Source organism: Lycium barbarum, chromosome 12 (assembly GCF_019175385.1).
Source record: "Lycium barbarum isolate Lr01 chromosome 12, ASM1917538v2, whole genome shotgun sequence".
Lineage (NCBI taxonomy): Eukaryota > Viridiplantae > Streptophyta > Magnoliopsida > Solanales > Solanaceae > Lycium > Lycium barbarum.
In genome coordinates, this window is record NC_083348.1 from 6,903,663 (window position 1) to 6,916,987 (window position 13,325).

General features: G+C 36.3%; 1 long non-coding RNA gene across 1 annotated transcript; it reads right to left on the bottom strand.

Annotated features, from left to right (window-relative positions):
• Window positions 1–5,688: 5,688 nt before the first annotated feature.
• On the bottom strand, window positions 5,689–6,739 carry LOC132625162 (uncharacterized). The gene is made up of 3 exons (XR_009576687.1): window positions 6,580–6,739; window positions 6,385–6,498; window positions 5,689–6,286 (listed from the first exon to the last, which is right to left on the bottom strand). It is a non-coding gene; the product is annotated as an uncharacterized LOC132625162 (long non-coding RNA).
• Between the last annotated feature and the right edge of the window lie 6,586 nt (window positions 6,740–13,325).

Below are 13,325 nucleotides of genomic sequence, written 5' to 3' on the forward strand. Positions count from 1 at the left end.
CGTTTGAGATCGAGCTTTATGTGGATCAGATAAATAACCTACATCTGCATAACCAACAAGATCTGTACTACCTTTGTTAGTATAAAACAGACCCATATCGCTAGTTCCCTTCAGATATCGCAATATATGCTTAATCCCGTTCCAATGCCTCCGTGTAGGAGAAGAGTTATATCTTGCTAGCAAATTAACAGAAAATACTATGTCAGGTCTTGTAGCATTAGCAAGATACATAAGTGCACCTATTGCACTAAGATATGGTACTTCAGGACCAAGTAGCTCTTCGTTTTCTTCCTGAGGTCGGAACGGATCTTTGCTCACTTCAAGTGAGCGAACAACCATAGGAGTACTTAAAGGATGCGCATTGTCCATGTAAAACCGATTTAAAACTTTCTCAGTATAGGCAGATTGATGTATAAAGATCCCTTTTTCGAAATGTTCAATTTGCAGACCAAGACAGAGTTTTGTCTTTCCGAGATCTTTCTTCTCAAATTCTTTCTTCAAATATTCAATCGCCTTTTGGAGCTCTTCTGGAGTTCCAACGAGGTTTATGTCATCAACATAAACAGCAAGTATAATGAACCTTGATTTTGTTTTCTTAATAAAAACACATGGACAAATGACATCATTTATATATCCTTCATTTATCAAGTACTCACTTAGGCGATTATACCACATACGCCCTGATTGTTTTAAACCATATAATGATCTGTGTAATCTGATTGAATACATTTCCCGAGACTTTAAACCAAATGCTTCAGGCATTTTATATCCTTCAGGAATTTTCATATAAATTTCATCAAGTAAGCCACATAGGCCGTGACAGCATCCATCAGTATAAATAATGTGACATCTTCTGTTGTTTGGACTGCTGGCCCAATAAACATTACGTTTACCAAGATGCATCATTTTACTTGGTAATTATTCTACGTCAACATGCTTTAAGAGACGTAGAAATCAAATCCTCACGACCTTATACAATATTGCGCGCTATATTGTATATTGTCAACAAGATATCATGTTGTATCGGTTCGCAATTCGACATAACTTACTGAGATCTCATCACTTCATTATTTTCAGGTACCTGAACCTCCCATAAGGTTTATGAAGTGTTATGTCGTAGCTCTTCAAGAGCACATTGCCTCCTTATTATGATCATTCGCTCCTCCCTTTTTCAAGGATTATTATATTTGGAACCGATTGGTCTACCATGCTCCATGCACGCTATAGACTTTGTCCTTCAGGGACATTAAGGGCATTTTGCAGATGAAATATGAAATAGTTGGGTCAGCAAATGCTTCCAGCATTTGATTTGAATTATCTGAGGATCATACTGATGATAATTCACAACATATTTCTTAGCTGCTTATTATCTCCCCCTAATTTTAGTGACATATGTCCCTATTTTCTTTGGGAAAATCCATCTGTGTGCATCATGATATATCCATTAATCATGTACCGCACATCAAATGCTAAAAGATGAAAATATCTAGTTCCTGACCCTGAACCAAATATGAGGGGAGAATTTATCAAAATTTAATGATCTGAAGCATACAAGTGCTGTTGTATGCAATATATCATATCTCAGACCAACATCTGAAACTCTGTTCTCATAAGCAATTGTTTAGCTGTATTATGGAGGCATCCAATGCCAAACCAACTTAGATATAAACCAGCATTATCAAGATGATTGTCTTGATTACATATTCTGAAAATTGTGCTTCCAACTCAATTATTTTGAGCAAGCAACTTTGTAAATGTCAAACTGCCAGTTGACAATAAACATACATGTGAATGTCTTAAATAGATGCATCTATTTAAGACATCACATTGCAGGTGAAGGGGCCCACATTCACCTTTTATATTTTTCAAAATTTTGGGGATTCAGTCCCAACATTAGCTGGTGTAATCAACTTATCATGAGAACAAGCAACACAAACAAATTCTTGAAGAATCTTCTAGTTCTTCAATATGTTTTTAATACTCAATTAGCACATCAGATTTAAATCAGGACGATCAAAATGATCTTGTCAACTGATAAAATTATCTGTACCCGTAAACTTCAAGTTTACTATGACGAGTGCTATTTCTTTTAATAAACTTCTGGTTTACTATTGCATGAAATTTTATGTCAAAACTTCTGGCTTATTGTGACATGCGATCTCATCATGCTCGGGTAACGCTTTACACACGTGACCCTACCCGTAATAAGTTGGAGATATTCAATCTTCCAATCATCTGTAGTCTCAATATGATGACCATTTTTCTCGCTAGTAAACTTCAGGTTTACTATAATTTATTTTCCGATCGAAATAATTATGATCTATGATAAATGGTGCTATCACATATAGCCTCTTCGAGAGACTTCAATTTATCTATCATAATCAGATATTATTTGGACACTGCTAGTGTCATGATACTTGTAAATAAATAATTAGCTCTTCTGGAGCCTTTGATCATTAATTTCTATTACCAAATATTTCTTAAATACTTTTGGTACCATGAAAGCAAATTTCGACACTACTGGTGTCACGAAATAAACATTGAATTCTAAACTTCAATATTTCAAACATCTCCTTCAGGGAGATTCATCATTAACATCTGAGCATTTTGTATCAAAGAGGCAACCACATAGTTATTAATTCCTTCAGGGGAAAATACATTAATTGTTATTTCCTTCGAGGAAATCAATAATAACTAACCATAATGTATTAATGTGGTTATAGCAGAACCATTCTACTCTGCTCCCTTTTCCTTAGAATGATACTGTAATATGTTTCGACGTACGACAGGTACGTATAGCAATGTCTGAATTTCATACCACAAAAATATAACATCTACATTCCTTGTATTTTATCCCTCCAGGAGATAAGTTGTGGTATTTGTTCATTCACTTCGGGGAATGAAACCTGATTATTTAAATGTGCTTGAAATACGACGCTCATCAATAGCTCGTTATTTTGCTCAAACACAAGAAGACATTGCCTCAGAATATTTCTCAGATATTTTGGTAATTATTTCTGCTTCAGGAGTAAAGTTTCAGAGTTTTACTGCTTCGGGAGTAAAGTTTCAAGTTTTACCACTTCGGGAGTAAAGTTTAAAGGTTGACTAATTCAGGAGTAAATTTCTGAATTCTACTACTTCGGGAGTAGCTTTCAAAGTTGTACTATTTCAGGAGTAGAATTAAAAGCCTTACTACTTCAGGAGTAAAATACATAGGCTTACTACTTCTGGAGTAGAATTCAAAGTTTGCTACTCGTGGAGCAAAATTATGAGTTTAGTACTTCGAGAGAAAAGCATATAATATTCAGAATATTTCTTCTCAATTATTCTAGCTCTTCTGGAGATGAATCATGATATTTTCACAATCAAATGCACGTTTATATTTATAGGTGTTACGACATACTATCACATTCATTTCAGAGAATGGATCTGTACTTGCAACATTTATCAAAAGTTTTAATTCTTCAGGAATAAAACATAATTATCTGAACGTGCCTTAAGCATATCAAATCGTGATAGCTTACAGCCTCTTTTAAGATATTGCTACTTCAGGAGCAAATCGAGGCATACATATAATGTGGAGAATTTTTCTCTAACACATCTTCAATCATAAACACAATAAGCCCGTAAAATATTACCACTTCTGGTGTTCACGGATATAAACTCATTTAATCAATTCATATTTGCGAACTAACCTTCCAGTAGAATATTGACATAAGGCCTTCAGCAACTTCGAGGCTTTCAAAGTATTTGCTCAAGATGGTTGAGACTCGTGCTGATAACGTGTTATAAAATAAAAACTATGAAGTAAATACACAGAAGAAATATGTAGAGAGAATATGTAGAGAGATATCAGATTATATTACTTCTACTCTTTCAACATTGCATCTGTGCATCCTATTTATAGAAGCAACAGGACATGGGATATTTTGAGATATTTTGGGATATTTTGAGATATTTCTAACTTAATGGATATCCACTAATTTGGGATATTTATAACAATTAAACATTAACGGCATTTGCTTTTTCTATTTCTCTGCTCCTCCTACCAAAATTTGTAGATGCTACCTCTAAAATGGGTCAACCATTGGCTCTTCCACCACAATAACATCCAAGTCAAACCCATAGCATCAAAAGTTTCTCAAAAAACGTTTGAGAAAAGACATATATTCACCCCTAAACTTGCACCGAAAACTCACTTTAGCAATTAAACTTAACTTGTAATTCTTTACCCTCCTAAAGAAACTATACGTGAATTATATTAGACCTCTCAATGCCCAGACCTGTGCGCGTGCCAAACCATCGCAGTTGGGCGCGTCATTCACTTATTTTAACGATTAATTTTCTTTTTCATATGAAATAATAGAATTTTAATGGGTTCAACGGTTATATTACCGTTCCCAAACCCAAACCCGACCCTATTAATAAGAACCCTAGTTTCTCTTCTTCCTCACCTTCAATCAGCCCCAAAAACGTTGCTCCATTCCTGAAATTTCTTCTCTCTTACACCTTCAATCAACCCAAATCTTTGTTCAAAACTAAATTTAAGTTTTTGAAAGGATAATTGTGGCTGAATTTTGAAATTGCTAACATAATGCAATCAGTTAATTTGACAAAGCTTTGTATTGAAGAGTATGATCCTGCTTTGAAGGAAAAAGTTCGTTGCAATCATGGGTTTGTGGTTCCTTTGAAAACATCTTGGACTACAAGAAATTCCGGTAGAAGCTATTGGGTGTGTCCTTATTATGGGGTAATTAGAAGATTCATTTAGCAAAATTAATATTTTAGTTTGTATTAATTTTCACAACACTAATTCCTTTATTATTTTTCATTATTAAAGGGTCCAAGATCTTGCGAGTTTTATTCACGAAGGGATAAGGAAAGCACTGATCCAAGGTCCAAATTTGTGATTCCCAAAGTAATTGAGAAAATTGGTGAGCTTGAGCATTTGGTGGAATCTTCTCAGCATGTTGAGAAGTATACATCCACCAACCAAGATGATAAATTGGTTGAGAGTGAGGAAACTTCTGAAAAAGTTAACAAGCCTAAAGCTTCCAACCAAGATGAAAATTGTATAGATATGCAATTGGAGAAGTCGGAAGGAGAGATTCAGAAGATGAAAGAAAGGGAGAAGAAGTGGAAGAGCAAGATGGTTAAACAAAGGAGTAGGGAGAATGTATTCTTTTGTGTTATGTTTTGTTGTAGTGTTGTAGCTATACCTATAAGCTATTGATTAGGGGTCGTCTATATGAAGAAAGGTTCAATGAAGTTGCCTTGGGTTCATGTTATTAGATGACATCTAGTTCTTTTATTCTAGTATTGGTGTATCTTTTGTAATCTAATTGCCTTGCCTCTTTTGTAATCTACCTTGGCTTTGTGTATGTACTATTAATCAAATATCCAATGCAGTTTGTTTTGTGATTTGTGTTTTGTTATGGTATGTGTGTTGTTTGAATAATGCAACTGAAATATGCAGTTTACACCAAACAAACTCTCAGTTTTGGTGTTAGCACTGAAATATGCAGTTTTACACCAAACAAACTGCAGTTTTGGTGTTAGCACTGAAATATGCAGTTTTACACCAAACAACTGTAGTTTTGACGTTACACCAAACAACTACAGCTTCCAACTTACCAACACTGGAAATACACAACACACAAAACATAAAATATACACCAAACAGTGCAGTCACAGATGCTTAATATTACAACACTTCATTGTCAATACAGGGCAAAATTAGAGCAACAAGCTGACACCAAATTGCAGTCACAACTGCATAATTATTTCCAAACCAAAATTAGATTAACTAACTAGTGCAGTCACAACTGCATATTGTTTCTAAACTAAAATTAGATTAACTAACTAATGCAGTCACAGCTGCATAATTGAACCTTCTCCTAAAATTAGATTAACTAACTAGTGCAGTCACAGCTGCATAATTGAACCTTCTCCTAAAATTAGATTAACTAACTAGTGCAGTCACAGCTGCATAATTGTTTAACAAAAAAACCAGTCAATCAGTTGTACACACAACATAGTTGTCCACATTTTTGCATTTCATCTACTGGGCAGTTGATGAACTTGTTTGACTCAAATGATTCAATTCAGTAGCCTAGGATCTTAGTCTCATTCTCTTTTGTCCTCTCATCTCTTGAAGCCCCTGTTGGGTTATAGCAGGAGTTCATTTCCATTTTAACCCTCTTGGTCTTGGTTTGTGATGCCCAAGGCTTCCAGTCACTATAGCTAAATTCATAGGCATAGTTGAATGACTATTTGGCATTCCAGGCTGCATTAACAAAAATAGATTGACTCAGTGAATCTGAACAAGACTGAACATAGGCGTAGTTTAATCTGAAAATTGTTTGTCAAAATATTCAAACTTACATTGACAATTTTAAAACCACTTTGAGTTTGAAGCACACCCATTCCAATCATCCTTGTCCTTTGAAATGGCGTCCCTCTTCCCCTTCCATTGAAAGATGCACTAGCAAAAGTAGTCTAAGTGACATTTAAGTTGTTAGAAGGGCATTTAAAACTCGAAAATTGATTAAGTATTAATTTTGACAAACTAACTATTACCTGAGATGCAGAGCCTTCTCCTCTTCCCCTTCCATTGAAAGATGCACCAGCAGAAGTAGTCCAAGTGACATTTAAGTTGTTAGAAGGGCATTTAAAACTCTAAAATTGATTAAGTAGTAATTTAAAAAACTAAGTATTACCTGAGATGTAGAACCTTATCCTGTTCCCCTTCCATTGACAAATGCACTCCTTGCAGCCATTGCCCAAGTCAAATTTAAGTAATTATTTCACATGTAAAACTCTAAAATCTATTAAGTTGTAATTAACAAGAAAATTTGATGTGATTCTTCGAGTTAACAAAGAACTAATCAACCAGGATCTTGTTCTTGAAGCGGTTTGATGGGCAGATTCAAGAAACGGATGTATCTCAAGTTGTAGGCGTCAGATTGAAGTGATTCAAAAACTATGTGAAAGATGACGATTTGAACTATAAAAATAACTATTGAATGGTTTAAATCAAGTAAGTATTTAGGGCACAACGATAGAAAGAAAATTAAGGTTCTGGGTATGAACTAGAACGAATTTTAATCAAGAAACGCGTTCTTGAATGATCAAGAACAAATAAAGTTCCTAAGTCACCACTTGAAATCAATTAACGTGATAAAGAAACACCACACACAATTGAAAACAAGGTAAATACTATCACCACCTTTCTTGGAACCAAAAACAAGGATAAAGAACAAGAAATAGAGGGAATAACTCTATTGCAAAATTTTGGTTTATGCTAAAAACGTGAATAGTGTTTAACAAAGAATAAGAACCCTTTATATAGGCCTAGGGTCTCTTCTTTGATGACTACAAATCCCTATTCTACTCTAGAAAGGAAATAGCTAAAAACAAGGAAAGTAAAATCCCTATTCTACAAGGAAAAGAATAGAGAAAACTAGAATCCTACTAGAACTAGGATAAAGATCCTACTAATGATAGGAAATTAAATCCTACTATGATATAAATCAAGAAACAAGAAACCTATTTAGAAAAGGATTCAAGAAACAAGAATGGGAAATAATCTTCAAACTTGAGCTTCTTGGACTTTTCTTTTTCTTGAATTTCAGTCTTGTGTTTCTTGAATTTTTTGATATTCTTCATCTTTCATCAAAAGTTTGTTACCTGTTTTGTAGAACCTCTTGGTATTCCCCTTCCTCTCCTTATTGGTTGAGAATTAGTTGTTGTGGTAGAACCAACACTTGACCTTGTTGAACTGCAAGTTGTCCCTTTTCCCCTTCCTCTGCCTCTAGTTGATTGTGCGTTCATAGGACAAACCTTCATATTGTGACCCTTTGTATGACACATACTACAGGTCATCTAAACACCTCTTTTTGATAGCTTTCCTGTCTTGTTTTCTGTCTGCTCCTTTCTTCTATTCTTCTTAGGCCTGCCAGGCAGTTTTTTTATTACAGGTGGGAGGACAGGATGGTTGGTTGACTTTGTCCACATTTCCATGTTTGTAACAGGTTGAATAAAGTAATTGTACACCTTGAGGTAAGTCTCCTTAGTATACCAATGTGCAACATAGTGAATAGGTTCCTGTTACACCTCGTAGTTTTGGACGTTGAGGTCCATTAGGTGTTAATTGTTTTGATTGTAGACAATGGAGTTACTATCGAGGATATATGAGATTGTATGTTCCTATCTTATGATTATAAGGGTTTGAGCTCATGTAATAGGTTATGGAAGGATTTGGAGAACAAGTGAATCAAAGGAGATTAAGTTTTTGGAACTTTCGGGAAAAGTGGGGCAAGATTTCGTATGATGATTTTGGTCTAAATTGAGGAAAGAATACCTTTTACCATATGAAGAGTTTTGAGGTAAAGTAAAAACCTAAATTGAAGTTTAGGAAGTCTAGTTTCCAGCGCAACAAACCACGCATCGATCCAACATCGAAATCAAATGTTATGAGCATTTTAAGACAGACTGCCAGAGCAGGGATTAACTCTGCGCTGGAGCGAACGCGCAGAGGACCAAGGGATAACTCAGCGCGAACACGCCCCAAGGTGGTGCGAACGCGCTAAGCAATTTCTAAGTCGGTGCAGGCAGACTCTAGAACGTTATAAAAGGGGGGTTACCCCCTTATTCTTCATCCAAACACCCCAAAACTTCCCCAAACTCTCTGAAATCTCTCTCCACCTTCTACCCTTAAAATTTTAGCGCCAATTAAGTGGCATCTCCGGATTTAAGTTCAGACAGCGTATAGTTGCGATTATAGTATTGTTTTGTGGTGCATTTTGGCTTGGATTCAAAGTAGATATTGAGGATATTGCGGATCTAGTAAGAACAAGGTATGGATCTCTCTTTATTGATATTGATTTAGGTTTATTTACAAATAGAGTTATTAAATCATCGTGTAGTGGATTAGTTGGTTGAGAAATCAGATAAACATCGTGTGGGATGTTTTATGGAATACTTTGGTATGGATGATGATGTTGTTGACGTTAGAGTTGTCGTTGTTATGTTGGTTGTGGTATTGTGATTTCGGGCTAGGGATATAAACAAGAGAGATGTTGCCCGAATTTTGGCAGATTCTAAAGGAGTTTAATTTAAAGACTTGAGATAGGCATGTGACGATAAATCTAAGAGTGGTATGATTTTTCTTGAATATAGATTTACGAGCATGGGAGGACAAGCGTTAAGTAGTTAAAGTTAAGACGGCTGAAACTTATGTTAAGGTTATCCTTTTTTTCATTTTGGCATTATGATATGAACGAACAAACGAGCTTCCATATTACTCTACTCTTAGAAGCACTAGGAGTACTTCAGTCTTTGATGTTCCTATATCCCGTTTATGATAATTCCTTCTGTTCATGGGTCTTGAGATTTCATGTATCAGTAATGCTAGCTCAGCAGTTGTCCACCAGAGTTAGTGTGACATCATATTATCCTGAGAGTTTTATTATTTCATCTTACATATGCATTGCATTCATTATACATATGCATATTGACCCGTGACCAGAAGGCGTTATATACGCGTATATTATATGTATATGGGGTATGGGGAAAGGGATAGGCGTTATATACGCATTACCACCTGATCAGCTGGTGCATCTTGATGATATATGGATCGGGTCGTACGTTCCTAGACACTATTATATGAGATATGGATCGAGTCGTACGTTCCTCGGCACTATTATATGATATATGGATCGAGCTGAACGTTCCTCAACACTATGACCTATATATATACATGAGCATGATTATCATTGAGAGCATGCATGTTATGTGCCCGCAGAGGCCTTTTCAGTATACAGATTCATGCAAATACTTTCAGATACTCAGTCATACAGATGCATACAGACAGTCAGTTGGTTTTGAGTTTAGATTCAGTTCATGATTCTTATGTTTATGTTACCTCTATGCCTTACATACTCAGTACATTATCCGTACTGGCTCCCCTATTATTTGGGGGTTGCGTTCATGCCCGCAGGTTCAGGTAGACAAAAAGACGATCTATCTCAAAAGGACTTCCCCTCAGCTGTAGTCGGTGCGCTCCTCTCGATCCGGAGCGGCGGTCTATTTTGGTATGTTATTTTGGGATGTATATGCATATATGGGTATGACGGGAGCCCTGTCCCCTCCTTTCTACAGCCTTATACTCCAGTAGAGGTCTGTAGACAATTGTATGTACTTGACAGATGATGTAGCCTTTTCGGCTTCTATTCTTTTGTGTACAGCATATGTAGCGGCCTAGTTGGCTTGCACTGTTCTTTTAGCATATGTATATATACGGATTGTATAGATTTCACGATGTTATCCTTTCATGAGCCAGCATAAGATCAGTTTGAGTTACTTATGGGCCCTTGTTATTCAGTATTATCCAGATGCGAGTATAGGGGTGTTTGGTCACTAGAGATCAGGCACTCGTCACGGCTCATCGATTTGGGTCGTGACAGTTCCAATCTTCTAAAATGAAGTGCAGCAATAGTATGACAGCAGGGTAAACCTTTCAACATCCACGATCTACAAGTACAAGTCTTACTGTTCAGGTTCACTATAAATTTTTTTCCCCAACTGTCCTTAATCTCAAACCCATGTTCACCATTCCATTAAAGATTACATTTCATTTACTTTGATGTGTTTTCTTGCAATACTTTTAGTGCCATTGGAGAAATATCTGTTATCCAAGTATTAAAGAACTCCCTCAGTTGTCCTATTCTCCTCATCATTTTGACCCTTATTTCCTCAAGCACTGTGATGATGGTCTTGTGCCTTGGACCCAATATCCATGAATTGAAGCTTTCAGCCATGTTGTTGTCAACACTATCACAACATCTGAAAGTCTTTAAGTATACCTTGGACCAGCTCTTTATGTTGTAACAGAGCAGATCCTCATTTATTTCATCCCCTAGTTTCTCCATATGATCCACATTTTTGGTCGACTCTTGCTCATATGTAGACTTGGCACATCTCCAGAAGCAGTTTCTCCTCTCAATGCCTTTCTAATTCTTGGACCAGTTGGAAAGGACATGCCTAGCACACATTCTTTGTTCTGCATTTGGCGTTAACTCCATGATAGATATATCAAGACCATACAACAACATTTGAAACATATTAGGTGATAGTAGTGTAATATAATTTAAAATTAGGAAATTCAAATAACAGAAAAAAACAACACGTTACCTTCTACATATCTGAGAGAGTTGTCATTTCTGTTCCATCTCCAAGCTCAAGATCATTCCTTACAAGATTGACAAACCATCTCCAAGTAAAGGTATTCTCAGCTTCAACCACTGTCCAGACCAGTGGTAGCATCTGGTTGTTACCATCCTTACAAACAACCACAAGTAGTTTCCCTTTACTAATACCTTTCAAAAAACAACCATCAAATCCAATACATCTCCAACTCCAACTCTTTTTTTACCAACAGTTGCAACTGAAAAACTCTTATGTCAGGCTCAGAAATAATTCTATCCTTGTACCTTTCTGACAGATACTTGGAATTCACAAGTTTGTTCTTGGTCGTGCCAGTGCACTTATGCACGGGATTGTAATTCTTCACTACAAAATCTTTTGTCCTAGAATCATAACTGCCAAACAACAGCCAAGGACAACCAGCAGTACACTTTATCGTCACCCTAGTTGGTTCATTCACATATTTTTCTAACTCTACATATTCTTGAACTGCATACCTAATAATGGCTTATCTAAACTGTTTAACACTTTCAAAATCAAGTCCAGTCTCCCAAACTATTAAACTACTACTAGGATAAAAAATCACCCTATTTCTGTTTCTTTTTTGCTCTCCTTGCCTTTTTTTAGGTTGTTGAACCTCACGTTCATCGTCTGTATCTATCTCAAAGCTAACATATTCATCTGAATCATAATATGGCTCATCGCCAGCTATTTTACCTTCAAAAGTACTCTTATTTCTTTCTAGACAAATACTCATCATGCCCATATCTACCCCCTTTTTTACCTAAATCAACCCCTTCACTTCTCTTCTCTTTTTCTCTAGTCTTCTTTGTTTTGGCAGCAACTCTTTCTTGCCTAAGAATCCTATCCTCCTCATGAACGTCACTACCATATTCTTCTTCACTTTCCTCTAACACTACATTGTCTGACTCTTAACTACCTTCAGTTTCACTTTCCCAATCAGAATCCACTATTGGAACATCAACTGATGTAGGAGCAGCAGGTGTAGCAGCAGCTGCAGCCCCACCCAACTTCTCCCCAACACTAGCAGTCCCACCCAACTGTTCCCCAATACCAACCTTTTCAAAACTTACACCTTCACTACCCTCTTTATCAAAAGCACAAGACTCTTCACCCACAGCCTCCTCAGCACAATTTTGAGTTTGTGCAGGCTCTTCAAACCCTAAACCTTTGCTACCCCCAAAAGTTTGACTACATTTATCAAAAGCAGCACTAGATTCCCCACCCATATGTTTTACATATGGAAGAGAAGGGGGGACCACAACAAGTTCTTCAACTAAGTGGGTCACAAAGAGTTCAACAATATCTCCATTTTTTAATTGAGGTACAATACCAATAATGTCCCTATCGCTAGTAACTGCTACTAAATGTCGACATTTAGGTGGTCTAATATATACAATGCAAAACGAACAATTGTAACCAATTTCTTTAACGTAGTCCACAAACTCAAAATATGAGAATTTATCAACATCAACATTAACACAATCAGTGACAATACCTCCTGTGTACTTAATGCGAGGTTTTTGTTGTAATTTTCCTCCATGGTGAAACCTTAAAGTGATGTACACATCTACCATCTTCAAACTGCAAACAATAACAAAATACAAGCTTCGTAACTCACATTTTTCACAAACAAAACGAAAACAAGTTGAAGATCGGGTTTCTTCTAAGTATAACACTAAACCCAAAATTCAAACCTAACCCTAACAGCAAAATACTAACCTGGCTCTTTGTGTACGTCAGTGAACACTTCAACACTACAAAATACTAACCAAAATGCGAAGCAATGAAGTGAAGATTTGTGTTGGTGGGTGATTTTGGGTGTGCGATTACTTTTGATCGGGTGAATTTGGGTGACGATTCGTTTAGGATTAGGGGGTAATTGTGTGGGAATGGATCAGGTTATTTAGTTGGGGCGGGTTGGGGAATTAATTATTTGGTTTTAAATTAATTTCAATGAATTAATAAAAAAAAATCATTAAATGACGTGTACTTGTCAACAGGCCCATGGTGTAACAACACCTAGGTCACAACTGGTTTGGGCATTGAAAGGTCTAATATAATTCATGTATAGTTTGTTTAGGGGGGTAAAAAATTAC